This window comes from Anopheles merus, unplaced genomic scaffold (assembly GCF_017562075.2).
Source record: "Anopheles merus strain MAF unplaced genomic scaffold, AmerM5.1 LNR4000225, whole genome shotgun sequence".
Lineage (NCBI taxonomy): Eukaryota > Metazoa > Arthropoda > Insecta > Diptera > Culicidae > Anopheles > Anopheles merus.
This window is the reverse complement of record NW_024427805.1, coordinates 3,000-21,040: the sequence shown is the minus strand read 5'-3', so window position 1 is coordinate 21,040 and position 18,041 is coordinate 3,000. Positions and strand designations below refer to the sequence as shown.

At 47.3% G+C, this 18,041-nt stretch overlaps 1 pseudogene; it reads left to right on the top strand.

Moving 5' to 3' along the window:
• Positions 1-982: 982 nt before the first annotated feature.
• LOC121601916 lies at positions 983-17,302 on the top strand (annotated as a pseudogene).
• The last annotated feature ends 739 nt before the right edge of the window (positions 17,303-18,041 follow it).

The window sequence follows — 18,041 nt, the reverse complement described above, 5'->3', positions numbered from 1 at the left end:
TTCCCCCCGAAAGTGCTTTTTTGTGATTCGCGTTACTCCCGCATCGCGTAAAACGGATTTTCGTACAGCGTCCTCATTCCGGGCTGGCCCAAATGCTGTGTGTCTGTGTGGCTAAAATAAAGCGAGCAAAAAGTGATAGGGGGTGGGGTGGGAAAATTTAAGTTGATTAACACTTTTCTAATTATCTTCCCACTCCCACATCCCTTCCCCAAATCCCGTAGGTTCTGGATGGCAATGGCGAACGAGAAAAGTGGGAATCATTAGAAGCGTGTGTCTCGGTGTGTTCTCGCCCAACCACAAAGTGAAGCGAAGCAACACAAGAAGTAGCAACCAAAGCACTCAAAGGCAAAGGCGGAAAGTCATCGAATGCGAAAATTGCTCTCGCAATGCAAGAAAGTGGATAAAAAGTAGGCGGTGGAACGGCAAATCGAAACGAAGTGCTTGTGTGCCAGTGTGTGTGTGTGTGAGTGTGGTGGGTGAATTCGGTAAGGTTAATTTAGCAAAAGCACAAATCTTCTCTACCGCCCACCCCGAAGAAAGCGAACGAACGAGGGGAAGGGCGTTATTTGTTCGTTAGGCACTACGGCACCACCACGACACGGCAAGTATGTGTGAGTTCAGGGGTGTGCAATGAAGAGCGCTCTGTAAATAGTGTGCATCCCTTCCATTCCTGCACCAGGCCAGCGTTCGGAATAATGGTGACAGTGCACCCGACCAGTGCAACCGTAGTCGGGCAACAGGAAGCTGAAGTGGTGGCAAAAGAACTCGTGCGGCAGGTGCGCAAGACACTCGGGACGAACGGACGAACCGTGCGGCAGCGGTGCGGTAGTAGTAGAGGTAGTAGTAGCAGTGGCATTCGAGTTTGTGGGCGATCCCCGTTGTCCGCCATGTCGGTGGGGCCGTGTGCCACGATCGATGGGCCGACGAGTCGCGGCTAGCAATCCGCGCGGCATCCGGCGACTCCGCAGGACGGTACTGCCAAATGTTGTCGGTCGTGCTGAGTGCAACCACCACGATAACAATGAACAGAGGCGAGCAGGAGAATCTCTACCGGCAGTCACGCAATCTACGGCTGCAGCAGCAGGAAGCGAAAGCGCACCAACTACACCAGCAACAGCAGCAGCAGCAGCAGCAGCACCAGCTGCAACAGCTGCAGCACCAGCAGCACCAGCAACTCGGCAAGCGCCACTACTCGTACGGTAATATCCACCAGTTCAGCGGTGCGACCGTGGCACTGCCCCCGATCATGATCGCCCGCGGGCTCGGCTCGTTCGCGATGGACGACCAGCAGCTGCGGCAGGCCGGCCCGGTCCACTGTGACGATCTCGTGCTGAGCGTGCTGAAGTCACCGGTGAAGGAGACGACGAACCTGCTGACCGGCAGCCGGTCCGCACTGTCCGCCAGTCCCAGTGCCGGCAGCAACGGCATCACGATGGGAGGCGGTGGCGGTGCATCGACGCAAACGCAAACGCCGAGCCCGTGCGCGACGGGCAGCGTTTCACCCGGCCCGGTGGGGGCGGCGGCCTGATCAGCTACCGGGCGCTGCAGGGCTCGGAGGACGATCTGGTCGACGATGTGGAGTCGGCGATGGAAACGACCGAGCTGAACGCGGGCGACCCGCACCGGGCGCCGCTTCATCCGGGCGGGCCGTGTACGTCCTCGTCGCCGCGGGCGCTCAAGTTTCTGCGCCGGTTTCGGCCGGGCAAGCCGGCGCGCGCGTTCGAACCGCACCACAAGCGCGTGCCGACACCGATGAAGCGTAAAAACCGGAGCCGATCGCGGTCCCGGTCGAACGATCTGCTGGATGGGGTGGGGGCCAGCCAGGGTAACATAGTGGTCGACGACGATGATGATGATGACGACGACGTCGATATGGATGACGATGTGAACGAGCTGCCGGGTGTGGCGATGGGCTTGCATCATCATCATCATCACGGTGGAGCAGGCGGAGGTGGAGGAGGAGGAGGAGGAGGAGGAGATGGGGGCAGCGGGGCGACGGCGGGCGGGGGCAAGAATTTGGGCGTGCCGAACCCGTACTACCCGATAGCGCTGCCGATCGACCAAGCGTTCAAGGCCAAATACGTTTTCCACCATCGGCGCGGGAAAACCGTGCAGGAGCGGTTCTACGTCTTTCTCGAGCATCCCGGCGGTTGGCTGTGTTTTGTATATCACTTCTCAGTGTAAGTATGGTGGGCGAAGGGAGGAAGGAGTGGGGAAGGTTTGCGATGTTATTGACGTTATTATAGGGTTATTATATTATTGTTTACTGCTGTTTTGTTGGAATTCGAAACGAAAGGACCAGTCGAAATTAGATAAACTCTGAGTTTTTGGAGATATTGGAGAGCTTATTCGAATGGAGTTGATATCTTGATGAGTATTGATTATTGAAGATAGCATTACACGTTCCACAACAAACAAAAATCTTTGAAGAAATAGTGCTGTAAAGGCCGGGCTACATTGATCGTGCTCGCTAGTGTAATTTCGATTTTCACTAGCACATCTGGCGGCGGCTGACCGAAGCACTTTGCCAAACAATTTAAAGCCGCTTCAGAAAATATGTTATTTTTCCATTTTTTACATAAACTAGACTGGAAAAGGTTTGTAATTGATAGATGAATATGTGGTGGAAGTATTTCAGCGATTTATGCAAAAAAAACGACTTAAATTTGAGATCCGGCACGATCATTCCCTCGATGACCAAACAAAGCTTCCACCAGCTACCGCCAGATGCGCTAGTGAACATCGAAATAACGCTAGCGAGTGCGGACAATGTACTCCGGCCTTTACATCTGTATATCAGATACTAGCTCTGAACAGTGGCCGATTAAAACGAGTGGAGGTCCTAAGTGGTCACATGAATGTAGGCCTTGCTCAAGCCTTTTTACTTCTTCTCAAGTCCGTGTCACTTGATGTTACAACGGAGAACTCACGCATGACTCAGAACCTTAGAAATTTATCTTTGATTTACTACTAAAGCCCAATATCACTAATTGCGAGGTAACGAGACTGCTGAGAGCTAATGAATGTTCCTTTAGCGTGTGCAATAATTCTGAGATTTTCATGAGAGATCACAGCCTTGTCACAAAGCTCGACTTTTTACCAAAAGGAGTAAGGGTATGACTTTTTGTTAGGAAGTAAGGACTTAGAACTATCGGAGGTCACTCCCATGACTATATTCAAACCTACATTGGAACTCAGCTTGAGTAATGGAACCTCAAACTGATGACATTGTTCATGGTCCTAAGATAAACCCTTAGTCTTTTAATAACGTCAACTGTTTTACTCATTGGATCATGAAGAACTCGCTTGAACAACACATTAAAAATAAATTTGAGGAAATCAAAATTTTTTTAAGCTATTGTTTATGAGCCTGCGACATTGCAACGCTCAAATTGCTTCGATGACTACCTTTTCAGGTTGCATTCGTGTAACAAGTTCTCTCAAGTGAACGAAATTACTCGTTCCTCTTTTTTCCAGCAGCCCCGCCCAACGATGGCAGGCATTATTTATTGCCTGTCACAGGAAAGAACTAGACTTTCGCCTACGAACCAAAGGTTGACAACATAGTAGGGCTGAACATTCTCGCAACAATTCGGCGTTAGAAAGTTGAACGACGACGCCCTGAACTGTCAAATGCGTAGCCAGGTGCGTTAAATTGTATCGCTTGCCTGTGCCTTTGGTGGTGTAGCAGAACAGAAAGTGAAAGAGAGAGAGAGAGAGCGCGGAGATAATGTTCACCCGGCCTGTGGTTTAATTAATTTACCACATAACAACATAATTTGTGTACCTGAGAAAACCGCGCTCGAAGAGTGAGTGTAAACAACGCGTCGGCTGCGGTGAGAAGCACTTACCGAGATGAGCTTCGTGAGCAGTAGTGGCGGATGAAGCTGAGAAACCTGAGCACTAATCTAACCTTTCGTAAGTGGGGTTGTCGATTTCAACTATTCGGCAGAGATTGCAAAACAATCGGTACGAGTTTTCCGAAAGTTTAGAGTATTATTATATGCGTGAAAGCTCTCAGGGAATCAGTTTTTTCCAGTTAACATGGCAGTATGCCATGATGTCAACGAGCTTGGTGCTATGGTATCTACCGTTAATTAAAGACAGTTTGCTTATGCTATCTGCTGCCAGCGCTCATCAAAAAGTTTCACTGGTAGGGTGCCTCCTCGGTGCCACAGTAAGTGGAAATGTACTTTTAATTGCATTCAAAACAGTGCAATAACTCAGAACAGATGCAGCAGAGGTTGTCTTGCACGCAGACAGTAAGTCTCGTCTGCTGTCTTGCGGGTAGGAAGGAGTGCAAAAGTGTGTCATTTAAATACATGTCACAAGCACGCAGGTCACAGTAGTGCATACTTGACTTGCTGAGAATTGTAATGATTCCAATGGCACACTATTGCTTACTGTTAGGATGAAAAGGGTGTTTGCATAGATTCTGAGCCGGTTTCGAAATCGATTTTCATCCAAGCAAGTCTTCGTCTAATAGTGTGCAGTATAGCAATTTAATAAGGATTCGTCTTCTAGAACTAAGCTAGCAAGGAAAAAGTCCCACAGTAGGTAATAAAACACCCAAGATTAGATAGCGCAAACGCTTAACAGTAGTGTAGCCGATAGCGTTTCGATCCCTTCCTGGAGAACGTCCAAATCCCAACCCGAGCATCCAATCCTTTATAGACGAGCTACACGGTATGCAAAACTTTTACGCTATGCTCTACCCGTACCCGATTTTCATTCATCTTACTCCACCCAACGGTCCAATCCTTCTGAAGCAGGGCGGCGGCTTCAATCACCGAAACACCGGTCTTCTGCCCGATTGATTCGAGACCGATGGATGTTGCGAGTTAAACAAATCACCGTTCGTTCCGCCTGCTTTGCAGCGCGCAATCTCTCCAAGGTAATCTTGCTCAGGTACGGCACGCTGAACGATGAACGCAGTAGGCACCGCTGTTGCCGTGCGTACGGAAAAGTAGCTCCACGGCACGGGCGTACGCGCGGAATTGAATTGAATAAGGAAGAGGAATTTTTCAACGCTGGGGCGATCTAGAGGAGCTCGATTTCATCTCCACCGGTTTGACACAAGCTTAGCAGATAAACGCTTGTATACGTGACAGGGGCACCATGGGATTGAACGAGGGCAGTTAAAATCTTAAATAAACCGTTTATTTTTTGTATCACAGTGTTGATTTAACTCTAATCAACAATGCAAATAAGTAGCTCAAAACAATTGTATTACTTTGGAATTGCTTTACTCTATACATTTTGTCCACTTTTTTTTTGTTTTTACCCAACCGAACCATTCCCTGGGCACATTGTTGTATCGCTCACAAGCGCGCGCACGTCATTCAACGTGAAATGGGAGAAGCTTTCATCCGAACCGGATGCGATCCATTCCATACTCCGCACAGCCTTCCATTCCCTAACCGGGTCTAACTGCGTTACCATTACGTAGTTCGTTTGCAAATTCCTTTATCCCGCGCGCGTCTCACCAACAACCATCCATCTTGACGCTTTCTTATCCGTTCACATCCGCTGGATGGATCGGAACTTACGCGAGAGGGTTCAGTTCACCGGTTGTTCCCTCGCACCCTCCCTCCGGCTCTCTCGGTTGATTCAATTCCGCTGAACTGATGCTGCTGCTGCTGCTGCTACTGCCTTTGCCGCGGTTCCATTACATTAATCTAAAATTAATGTGCATCCATGGTGGATTTTTTTTGTCTGTTTTTTAACCATTTTTTGTTGCGTTCGATGTAGTTCCGGAATGCCGCAATGGAAGAACGAAGGAAGTATGAAAAGGAAAGTAAGGGATACTAGCAAGGTGGACGGCAATGCTTGGAGTGCACTTGCGCCTTTGCTTAGCTGCAATTGGAAGTATTAATCATTAAGTAGAGACGAACCTTTGCATTTCCTTTTACTCCGAATTTTGATTTTAGAACTCCGGAAAGGATCAGAAAGCTCACCCGAAAAGCTTCCTCCCATGCTTCCTCTTTTAAAAGAGCCACCCCTAACTGTGACCCCTTTGTTAATGAATACTTTTAAAAAAGACAAAAAACGGAAGATAAGGCCAATGAAAATATTAAAACACAAAATTAAAACGTCATTTGCAAAACACTGAACTCCCCCCCCCCCTCCCTCCGTGGATGGAGATGGATGTTCGGGCGGTAAAATAAACCTTCAATCAATTGGGTCGTTTTTATCAATTAAATGTCAATTGGCACATTTTACCTGCTGACACAACGAAATGACCTCCCCTCTCCCCAGGAGAGCTGGATTGGCAGTGAAAATCGATCAATTATTTTTCTTGTAGTAACATCACCGCCAATTACCGGAGAATGGTTGAGTGTGACGGGCGCAGGGAGAGAAAGATGGAGAGAAAAGTGAAAACATGTATTTAAAAGAAGCATTTTGCTCGCTTGTGAAAAACAATTCAAAGTGACAGCAAAATAAAATTTAATTGTAGTTTTATTTGCTGCCTTTGTACACGATCAATTGTGTGTGTTCTACACACAAAACTCACGGCAGCCCCCCTCACTCTCAGTAGCATTAAGTGTAATTTTTCCTGACAATTAACACTTCAAACAATCCTATCCCAGCTTGAACGCTTTGTGCCAAGGCCTTGAGTTGTCCTTTTTTCCGTCTTTTTCTATCTCTCTCTCTCTCTCTCTCTCTCCCTCGGGACCACATCACCCTTGTATAGCGAAAGTTTCGCCGACAGCAAATGTCAGCTCCATGATCCGCGATGAAGGCGCGCCTGTTGCTGCTCCGCGTCTGTCAAGTGCGACTCGTCAAGAGCCCCGTCCATTGTGCCACTTGCACAAAGCTTACGGCGAAACGGTTCGCCAAGCGAATGGAACGGTTGTGTACCGTATCTGGTCATACCCGCGCCGAGCCGCGCACAGTTGGGTTTTGGGGTTGTGTGTGTGTGGAACATGGCGCGAGGTTATGATAACGCTTGGAGTTACCAACAAGACGTACTTCCACGTATTCAGCTTTACTCTTTACGCTTGCCTATTAGGTGGAAGTTGTGTTTTTTTTGTTGCAAGCTCTGCTCCCTGAGATTTGGTTCCTTGGTGCGCGACAGGGGCATCCCGCTGTGTTTGGATCCTTTACGCTTTAGAAGAAAGGATAACACTCCTCTATCAAAAGTCCCGCAAACCATTGTTCCTCAGCTCAGCGAAACGGTTGAGCGCAAACCCCCAGCCGCAGCTTTATCTTTAAAGCGAAGATCAGCATGCTATCAGCGTGGCCGTTTGTTTTTTGCCGTTTTTTTTCGAAGGGCAGTTTCGGGGAACGAGCCGCAAAAGACATCAGCTGACTCTGGGCTTCTGTCGTTCTGAAGCAAGCGAGCGAATGAACGAACGAACGGCGCAGTGACATTTAGCAGCCTGAGCCCCTGCGTCGGTGTTACGCTTCGCAGGACGTGTTTATGAGGCGAGTGAAATATGATTGAAATTCTATTTTCAGCCACATTATATATTCCACTTCCGTGCGGCAAGCCCAACACAATGGCACCGCACCAGGGGGGGGGGGGGATTGGATTAGAGGAGCTTCAGTAACATCAGTGTTAAAAAATAGAGATAAAATATGTTTTTTTCTCCCATTGCTCGATTGCTTCATGAACAACCTTTATCGTTGCTGGTTACGGGGAGATAGGGATTTAATGCATTAAAACCAGTGCTTTATTGAAGCCACGCGCTGACTTTAAGATTTCGTAACAAAGCACCATTAAGCGACGAACGCGCCGGTACCGACCGGCGAGCTGAGTGCAGATCGTAAAGCAGAAATCATAGTGACCGGGGTGGTGGAGAGGTCGTCGATTTGTGACAGTTCACACTAGTGATGGGTAGAGTTGGCAAAAATTCCGGAGTCGACTCCGATCCGACTCCGATCAATTTGGAATCGACTCCGGAAGGTCGTTCGGAGTCGGAGTCGTTCAAGTCGTCCGAGTCGTCCGGAATCGATTGAAGTCGAAGTCGTCTGGAGTCGGCCGGTTTCGGCCTACGAAACAAGGGCCTGTATACTAGTGATGGGTAAAGTTGGCAAAAATCCGGAGTCGACTCCGATCCGACTCCGATAAATTCGGAATTGACTCGACTGGAGTCGTTCGGAATCGTTCGAAATGACCCTGAATCGTCCGTAGTCGTCCGGAATCGCCCGGAGTCGCTTGGAGTTGGAGTCACCCGGAGTCGGAGTCGTCCGAAGTCGTTCGAAGTCGGAGTAGGCAGGAGTCGTTCGGAATCACCTGGAGTTGAGTTCGACCGGAGTCGTCTGGAGTCGTCCGGAGTCGTTCGGAATCTTCCGGAGTCGTCTGGAGTCATCCAGAATCGGCCGCAGACGGAGTCATCCGGAGTCAGTTGGATTCGGCCGAGGTCGGCTTGTCGGACGACTTCGACAACTCCAAACGACTCCGATCGACTCCGGAAGATTCCGAACGACTCTAAACGACTCCGAACGACTCCGGACGACTCCGACTCCGGGCGACTTCGGATGACTCCGAACGACTCCGGATGACTCCGAACGACTCCAGGCGACTCCGACTCCGGGTGACTCTGGACGACTCCGACGAATCCGGAGTCGGATTCGGACTAACAATAGCCGAAGTTGGATCGGAGTCGGATCGGAGTCGAGGGTGCACATCACTAGTTCACACACATCTCGGTCCGGGCTGCATCTCAAGCAAAAACGCGAAAAAAGAACGAAAAAGCCACAGCTGCGTCGGTGTGCCATAAAGATGATGGAGGGTTCACGGCGCGTTCACGTGCACGCGGTCATAAAATCGTTATCCCATCATCCCCGGTGAACCAATCGGAGACACTAAAAAGTCATTCCAGTCCAGACCAGACCAGTCCGCCAACTGCGGTGACAATTATGTGGGTTGCGCTAGTGAAGCAATTTCTTGGCACTTCTTGGCGGGAAAGAATAGTGCAATTGAAACGGTGAAATCATTCTACAATCGCACACAAAAAAGAAGGTTCAATGAATAAAAGGTAATAAAAAAGGACATTTCTGGGACAGCTGAAAACGTAATAGCTTCCCGTGGCGTGTACGTGATGTGGTGGAGCAAAACACATAAACGATAAGATAAGTATATTAATGGGTCAGCTGCTTTAATAATCGTCAGAGTGCATCGATTTTTCATTTCAGTATGATCTATTCCAACCCAGTTTTCTAATTACATTTTTAAAGCTAACTTAATTTTCCTTCTTTTTTTTCTTTTACTTCAGATTTTTGCTCGTTTTAGTGTGTCTGATATTTAGCGTATTGTCGACGATAGACGAGTACAGTAAGTTCGCGAACGAGACCTTATTCTGGATGGAGATCTGTCTGGTGGTGTTTTTCGGCGTCGAGTACCTGGTCCGGCTCTGGTCCGCCGGCTGCCGGTCAAAGTATATGGGCTTCTGCGGCCGGTTGCGCTTCATCCGCAAGCCCATCTGTATTATAGGTAGGTTTCAAGCCGTCCGACCCCTCCTTTTTTCCCCAGCACCCAGTCTTTCCCCGTATTTTCCCAAGCACCACTTCCTGCGAGTGAAATCGATCCGCACGAAGCCACGGACACGGACAGGAGGAGTCCGGGAGGGCTAATTTCAAATTCATTAGAAACTAAATTAAAACACGACACTTCGATTTCAAATGCATACACTCGTACATATTTAACTGGGAGCACTCACCACACACAGACACTGGGGTACATACACAAGAGCAACTCGTTCGTGCAGTTGCAAGAAAGCTCTTGATGCCAGCTCAACACCGGGAAGCATTTGGTCGTTCGGTGTGTTTCTTGGTAACGGTGATACTTTTATTTATTCTTTTCACCATCCAGGCAGGCGCTCGTGTGGAGTGAGTTTGCGTTAATTCCGGTCGTTCTCTGTGCTTGATTTTAACCCCCCGCTCCAAGGTTGTGACAAGAGCACCGGGCTAATACGACAAACAGAGCACTGAAACCAAGGTCTCTTCGTGACAGTGTTGCCTCTGCCGCCTTCTTCCAAATGTTTGTGCTGGCACTGGAATGGAATAATTTCGGAAGGTGCCAGTGCCTCCGGCACTGCTGCTAGTTCTTAAATCCCGAACCAGGTGCTAATGTCCCCCCCCCCTTACCGTAAGCCTTTCCTCAAGCACCCGCGGCTTCCTCCTCCCGTCCTAAAATGTCTAATAAATGAATGGCAATTTAAGGGTTCGCCGCTACTTATGCATAAATAATTGCACCCGTCGTTAGTCTCCTCGCTCTCCACGGTGCACGGGACCGTACCGGGCCCGTGGGCGCGTTGTACCAGTATAAATGGTTTTGCTCATCATTTAACCACACCGGCGTGGCGCTGTGAAATCGCTCACCTCCTGGGAAAAGGGTGTGTGGGGAATGTCCAGCGATTCCCAGGTGTGCTTCAAGGGGCTTCGTCATCGCCAAACCTCAGCAGCGCCCTCAAAACACTGACCAAAAACAAAACACACCCCCGAGAAGGGGGACACACTGGGCAACTGGGTGCCTTTTCGAATCTTTTTTTATTTCTCACGGACTAGAACCTCCAGAAGAACCTTCACCACAACTACGGCACAATACGGACAATAGCAAATGCGACAGATGTGTCCATCCGCTGCCTGGACGGAGGCCTCAAAGCCTGCTGCCTGCTGTAGAGCCAAAGCGTACAAATCGCATGAATTATTCATGAGGATAGACTGCAGCCTAGCGGCACACGACAACACCACAGTAGGCATAGGGTTTTTCGGGGGGGGGAAATTGTCTAAAAGCACCGGCAAGCATATGTTCCGCTGCACTTAATGAAGAATTCTGACGTGAAGGTGTGTGTGTGTGTGTGGGTGGGAAAAAACGAAACGACAACACAATCGAGTACACTGGAGGTCATCGTTGTCAAGTTCCTCGGAGTGGCCCGCTGAAAATCCTCGTTCTCATTAGCATTTCAATTTGAGTTGGTGCAAAGTTCTGCTACCCCTTTTGTCGCACGGTTCTTCGAGAAGCGCTGAACCTCTGCGCACTCTTCTACTACAAAAAAGCTCCCCAAAAAAGCCCTGAAACCTCGCGCACACTGTCCTTCTTTTTCCAAGGAAAGCTCATGAAAAATATGAATGGTAAATTGACTCTTTTTTTTAAACTCCTGTTTCCTCCCCACCTCACCTCACGCGGGGGTGGAAGATACCGGTTCGTGGAAGATGATTGTTCGTGAGAAAAGAAAATGGACCTTTGGCACGCGGACCTACGCTTTTGCTTTTGGGGCCAATTTCCACAGGGGGGATAATTCGTCGGGGTGCACGGGGTGATGGTGCATCGGATTTTAAAACTTCCCTTGTCACAGGAAAACGGTTCATGAAACAGAGAGCGGGAGAGGGACGTGATAAAAAAAGATAGCAATTGTGTGGTGGAAGAACCAAGCTGGAGCATTGGCGTGCTATGGAGACGTTTAAATGCAAACAGTCGGTGATGGTGGCTTTTAATTGACATACTTTTGGGTGTGGCAAATTCTAGTTTTAAGAATTTTAAAATACAAAAAAAGATTAGATTGTCAATGTCAAAAAGGTCCTTTTTCAATGGCCACAATTGGATTCCAAGCCTACATTAATGTTCCCACTTTCCCAAATCATCAACTTGTTTGCTCTTTCCATCATTATCACATCACCAAAAACAGCATCAGACATTGGAGTTGAACATTATAGCACAGTCCATTTTGCATATTCGCGAATGGTCAAACATAATTGAAAACTTTTGCACCATAATTTGCCCTACAAATGGGTGATGTTTTTTTTGTTTTGTTTTTGGTTGTGACCCTCAAAAACCTTCCCAAACAGCAACAAGTGCCCGTATAACCGCAGCACGCATAAAAGGCACAAACAATGTCCAACAAATCTGAATCAAATCAGAATCGGTGGAGGAGCGTTTCACCACTGCCGGTCACGACATTTATCCGAAAAACCTCCACTACACAGCTGAAGCATCTCGGCGGATCGGCGAAGAGTCTTTCAACTCCACTCCACTTCAAGCCGGCTTCTTGCCTGGTTTGCCGACTCCTCCCATTTCAACTCCAACCGAAAACAGAAATCTGCTCTGGCCGAGATTTTTCCTACCGATTTTGTGTTCTTTAGAGTTTATTTTTTCCTGCCCTCTTTTTACGAACATTCCTGCTTTGCTTTCTTCTTTGTTTCGTTTGAGAAAAAAAATGTTTCCCTTCTTTTTTGTCCGTTCGTTCAGCGCGCACACTTTTGTTATTGCGCTATCCACCGCTTTGCTTTGTGCGGGTTGTTCCGCTGTTCCGGTACGGTGGTGCGAGAGGGATCCTTTTTTGTCTGTACAAACTTTTGCTTTGAACGAGCAATTGTTTATTTTTTTATTCTCTCTCAATTCAGCACAATTTGTTTCGTTTACGGCTTACGGTTTAGCCGGGGCAGAGACGGTGACGGTCGGCTTGAGCAGTAACGCTTTAATTTGGTACGCATTTCGCATGTTCCTGAGCTACTGGTTCATTGGTTTAAAGATCGCCTCTTTTCGGGGGAATCGGATGACAGCAAAACATTTTGATTGAATTAATTTGTAAACCTTTAAATTGAGTTTAAATTAAGACATATAAAAGCGGCCACTCGTGCAAATGTACATTGAAAAATCAGTGTGTTTAGTGAGCAACCACAGTATTATTATTATTACCGCACAGTCCTTCATCATCTTTCTAATTAAGGGGAGGAATTTTTTAAACCACATAAACACTTTCGGCGCACGTGCATCACGTGCCCGAAGTGCAGTGAAAACATTGACCGCATCGAGCGATAAAACAACATCAAACTGCTGACATCAAACCCCAGTACGGGGATCCCTTGCCTGCTCTGTTTGCTGTTTACCGTACAGAGAGCGTACAATATTCGAAACGTTGGTTGTGCTTGCTCGCAAAATTATATGGCCATCGCTGTTCGTCATAAAATGATGCTGCTTTTGACAAAAAAAAAAGATGATGATCTGATATACTGCGAGATGCAGAGATGGTGCCACATCGCGGCGTAAAAGTTTTATTGCGCCAAATAATTGCAGTCTGCAGTCCGTTCATCATGCAGCTGCAGTTTGATGAGGCAGCAAACGTCACAGGAACAGTTTCACATTACGCAAATTGTTCCTTTAATGGTGCAGTTTCGAGATGTTTCGTTCGTTTCACACTGGTATTATTCCAAATGCATGAAGTTTAGATAATAATAGTCAAAGTAAATGCAAGAAGCTGTTACCTTTGAGCTAGGCACAAGTTGGGTTCGAGTTTATTTGCCCAAATAAAAGCTTATTTTATCCCCCCTTCCTTTCAGGAAAGAGTTGCACCCCCAAAACGTAGGTTCATCGTTTGGCGTTGATAGGCAAATATTTACTTTACAGTAGCAGTTGTCACCGTACAGAACCTCCCAAAAAAAGAAAGTCAAACCGTACTGTTAGACTAGGGATGCTTAATGATGTTTGCCACTGGGTGTCGTTTGCCACTATTACTACGACCCAACGCTGACCCAACCATTATCGGCAAGGCCGGATAAGACTGAGCGTCTTTGTAGAACACCAGCAGCTGGGCTCCAAAGCGCCAATGCGCCAAGCGAACAATTAAAGTGTAATATTTGTCAATCAGCTTCATCTATTTTTAGGAAGAGGGAGGAGGGAGGAAGGGATCTCTTTTTGTTTGTCCGAGAGCCGAGGTCCAAGAAGGGTGGGTCGGTCGCTTTCGAAGCCGATCCAGCTAAATTTGCCTCTTCTCGATTGGGCTGGCTTTGACACAGAGAGAGAGCCCGACAAGCTCAAACAAAATAAAGCCACCGATAAGCTACTGCTGCTACTGTGCAAGAAAGAAGTTAGCTAGAAGCTTCTTTTGTGCCAGCGCCTAAGAATATGCGGCCGCAGGTGTGTATTGTTAGCGACGGACCGAAATTAGGTCAATTCGTGGTTTGATCAATTGACTCGCCTTTTGCTAAGAGCGACCAGGCGTCTCCATCGACCTTTTTTCCTTCCTTCCCATCTTTCGTTGTGCTATTGTTTGTGATTTTCTAGTATGGGGGGGGGGGGGGAGTTTTTTTGTTGTTACTGTTACTAAAGCTTGACATATTTGCAAGGTGTGGCGTGGCGTAAAATTGTCACATTTTACCGCGTGGGTTGTTGTTTTTTTTTGTATTATTAAATTCATTATGAAATTCATGCTTTTCACCTGCCGGAAGTTAATTTATGGCCGCGAATCAGTAGCAGCAGCAGCAGCAGTAGCAGAAAAATGCGAAACTGTGACACGCTGACTATTCGCTCCTCGGTGGGAAGGGCACAAAATATGACTCGTCAAATAGTGATGAACATGAAAAAGCATTAAAATGTGGCAGCAGCACCGCAAAATACGACAACTACGACCACATTTTATGGCGTTTTCGTGCGTGTATGTGTGTTTTTTCTTCTTTTTCTCCCCTTACCCATTTCAAATTAAAGGCAAAACCGTTTTTCCCCTGCTCTCCCCGACGAAGCTTAGGGACGGGAATTTGCGTGACTCTAATTTAAGTGACAGTCCGAACATTATCGGGCCGGTCCAATCAAGCGCCATGTTCTCGTGCACCGCCGCTGCTAGCGACAATGATTTCCCCAACGATGATGACCGACTATGAAACCGACGTTTCATTGTTTGCTCAAGGGGGTGAGGGTGATTAGGGAGCAAGTGCGGACACCGAACACCGAACAATCTTTACCCAAGCATGGCCACCGATTAGTTTGGTCCGGTTGGTTTGGCAACCTTTCGTCGCACTTCTCTCGCAAATGTGCCCGGGAGTTGGAGAAATTCGGTCGCCAAACTTCAAGCCACGTGCCACACCGTAAGGGCCACACCGGTGGCACAGATTAATTTTAAACAATTTTCAAACTTTTCTTTCGGGAAGGGACGAAATGGCAACGGAAAGGTATGAACAGGGGGGGGGGGAAATAATTGAAATCGCTTGCCAAGCTGGTTCTGTGGCTAATGTGGGACAGAAAAAAGAGCGGGTTTAATAAAAAGAGGAACCAATTTTATGATGATTACCCAGCAAGGGAAGGTTTGCGCGGGAAGGACGGGTTCCGCAGCTGAACTTAAAACCCCATTCAATCGGCACCCGGACGACAAGCTGTTTGTGGGAAGGACAATTTGGCGATGCGAATCGGTGTTTTTACTGCACTGCAAACCCGTGGGCAATTGGAAATCATCTTTGCTGATAATGTCTTTTTTTGATGACGCATCTTGTTTTTTTTGGTTAATGGAAGAATTTTAGCACAAATGGGACACATATTGTTCAGCAAAAGGTGCTCTTATTAATAGCCAGTTTTGCCGATTTGTCCAACGAACCGTTTCCCAAATGTCCCATCAAAGTAGCCCCATTTTGTGCAGCAACAAGTCAGCCTCGCGTCAGTTGGTGCGTCATCATCACCGATGATGGATGCAGCTCTTTCTTAATACAAATTTTACAAATGCAACACAGTGTGTGGAATGTGCGCGTGTGTGTGTGTGTGTGTCGGCACAAATTTAAGCAAACAAATCTATTCCCGCTGCCATAGAGCGTTGCCATAAGCGTTACCATTTTCGCCCCCATAACGTACGCTCCACCGTACAACTTCATTTGTCATCCCGGCTCCACGCGTACGGTGGAGTCCATTGTTGGTGGAAGTTGGAAGCACTAGGACCGGCACTACCACGGGCCACGATGCGGGCAAGGTTGTGGCTGTCTGTCCGTGGGCTAGCAAAATTGAAAGCATCCATTTGTCAGTGTCTTACCGAAGATGATGGTGCGCTGTGAGCTGTGAGTCGCTTCTGTCGTCGCATCTGTGTCGCTCTTGGCAACGGTCTTGGCAACGGTTGGCACGAGGTGTGTGTGTGTAGTGAGATAGAGAAAGAGGGAAAGCAAGAGACAGAGGTGAAAGTTTGCCAAGCTTTATGTAAATGCGTACGGCGAAAAGCTTCATCGAATGGTGCAAAATTCAACTCCAAGTCATCAGTGTGTAGGTGTTCGTTTGTGTCTCTCTTTTTGCCAGCACACAGCTCCACAGTATGAAAGTACAACATGTACTAGTTTTTGGTGGTACAAATGTTTCCCCATTCGCTTTATCTCATCAAAACTTTATCCATCACAAGCGTTCATTCCAACCCAACATACTCTCATCGATAGTGGCGTCGTCTGTTGGAATATCTCAAGAGGATTTGCGTAACATCAGAAAGCTGTGTTCTGGGGAAACTTTTGCTCAGCATTATTTGCATGTTTTTACCACTCTCCCAGAATTTCCATTACATGGGAAACAATGACAGGACATTCAAAATACTCTGCTTTCTTTCAGATCTTATTGTAGTCGTAGCGTCTATGGTTGTGCTGTCCGTCGGCTCAAATGGTCAGGTGTTTGCCACGAGTGCCATCCGAGGCATTCGCTTCCTGCAGATCCTGCGCATGCTGCACGTGGACCGGCAGGGCGGTACCTGGCGGCTGCTCGGCTCGGTCGTGTTTATCCACCGGCAGGTAAGAGGCAACACCGTCTTTACCGATAAATCTCTTCCCTTTCCCACAGCAAGTATCTGTGATGTATTGGAATAGATTAGGTTATGAATATCGCATGAACCTTCTTAGCCAAACTGATCGATCCACCCTATTCTCCCGCCACACACACACACACACACACACACAGGAGCTGATTACCACGCTGTACATCGGGTCCTGGGGCTCATCTTCAGCTCGTACTTCGTGTATCTCGCCGAGAAGGACGTGCTCGGGCCGGACGGGAAGGCCGACTTTGCCAGCTACGCCGATGCGCTCTGGTGGGGCGTCATTACCGTCACCACGATCGGGTACGGCGACACGGTGCCGCAAACCTGGATGGGCAAGATCGTTGCCTCCTGCTTTAGTGTGTTCGCAATCTCGTTCTTCGCACTGCCGGCCGTAAGTTTCAATCATAACCCTGCCTCTACCCCTGTTTTTTTTTCTTTTCAATTATCTCACACCATCGCCATCCGTCTTGCTTCCCATCCACTGCGCAGGGTATCCTGGGATCCGGATTCGCCTTAAAGTACAACAGAAGCAGCGCCAGAAGCACTTCAACCGGCAGATACCGGCCGCCGCCATGCTGATCCAGTGCCTGTGGCGCTGCTACGCCGCCGACAAGAGCTTCCACAGTGACGCCACCTGGCAGATCTACGTCAAGTCGGCCGACAACGGCAACAACAACGGCAACAGCAGCACCGCCCTTCCCTCGCAGTTGGGCAAAGTGAGTGCGATGTTTAGCGGTGTACGTTTGTATGTTTTTGGTGGTTACTTTCCTTTGCTCGCCCCGCCCCGCCGTGTTGCACGGTGCGCATAACGCTTTTTGCATTTGCCCTTCTCCTTTCCCCTGCCATCCTTTCTCCTTCTCGAGTGACGTGACATCGCATCGTACATACCTTTAGGGGTGGTTTCCGTGTGAGCGAGATGGTTCTGTCTGTGCATGTTATTCCTACATCTCTCCAACGTATCGTAATAGCAAATTCCCTTTGATCTTTCTTGATGATGTGTGAGATCAGAAGGATTTTAGATCTTGTTTTTCCTCGCGCTAATTTCTGCTTTGATTTTCTTGTTTTGTTAATTGCTCATTAAGCTTTTTTTTATTGCATTTTGCTTTCATTTTATCTTATTGTATTTTTTATTCTTCACTTTTAATGTTGTGTTATTTGCTGATCAGTTTCTTTTATTTCGATTTTGTTTTACTATTTTATAACCAGAAGTTTAATACTTTTATATATTAGTAGGGAATAACATACTACATCGTTTAGTTTTTTATTGATATTTTATATTTTGTATAAAAAATAATGAGCTTTTAGAAAGCTCAAATGTCCTTTTTGCTTAAAAACATGAATCTAAAAGATGAGGCTCATTCGTTTATTTTTAATATAACTTTGCTTTAATTTGTCTTCTTCACTTTTCTTCTTATTTTACATGTTTTGTAATTTCATTTTCAGTTTATTTTATGTTGAGTTTGTTTTATAACAACATTTTATAACAATCATTTTTAATTAGTTTTTAATTTAGTAGGGAATAGTATACCACGTTGTTTAGTTTTTTTT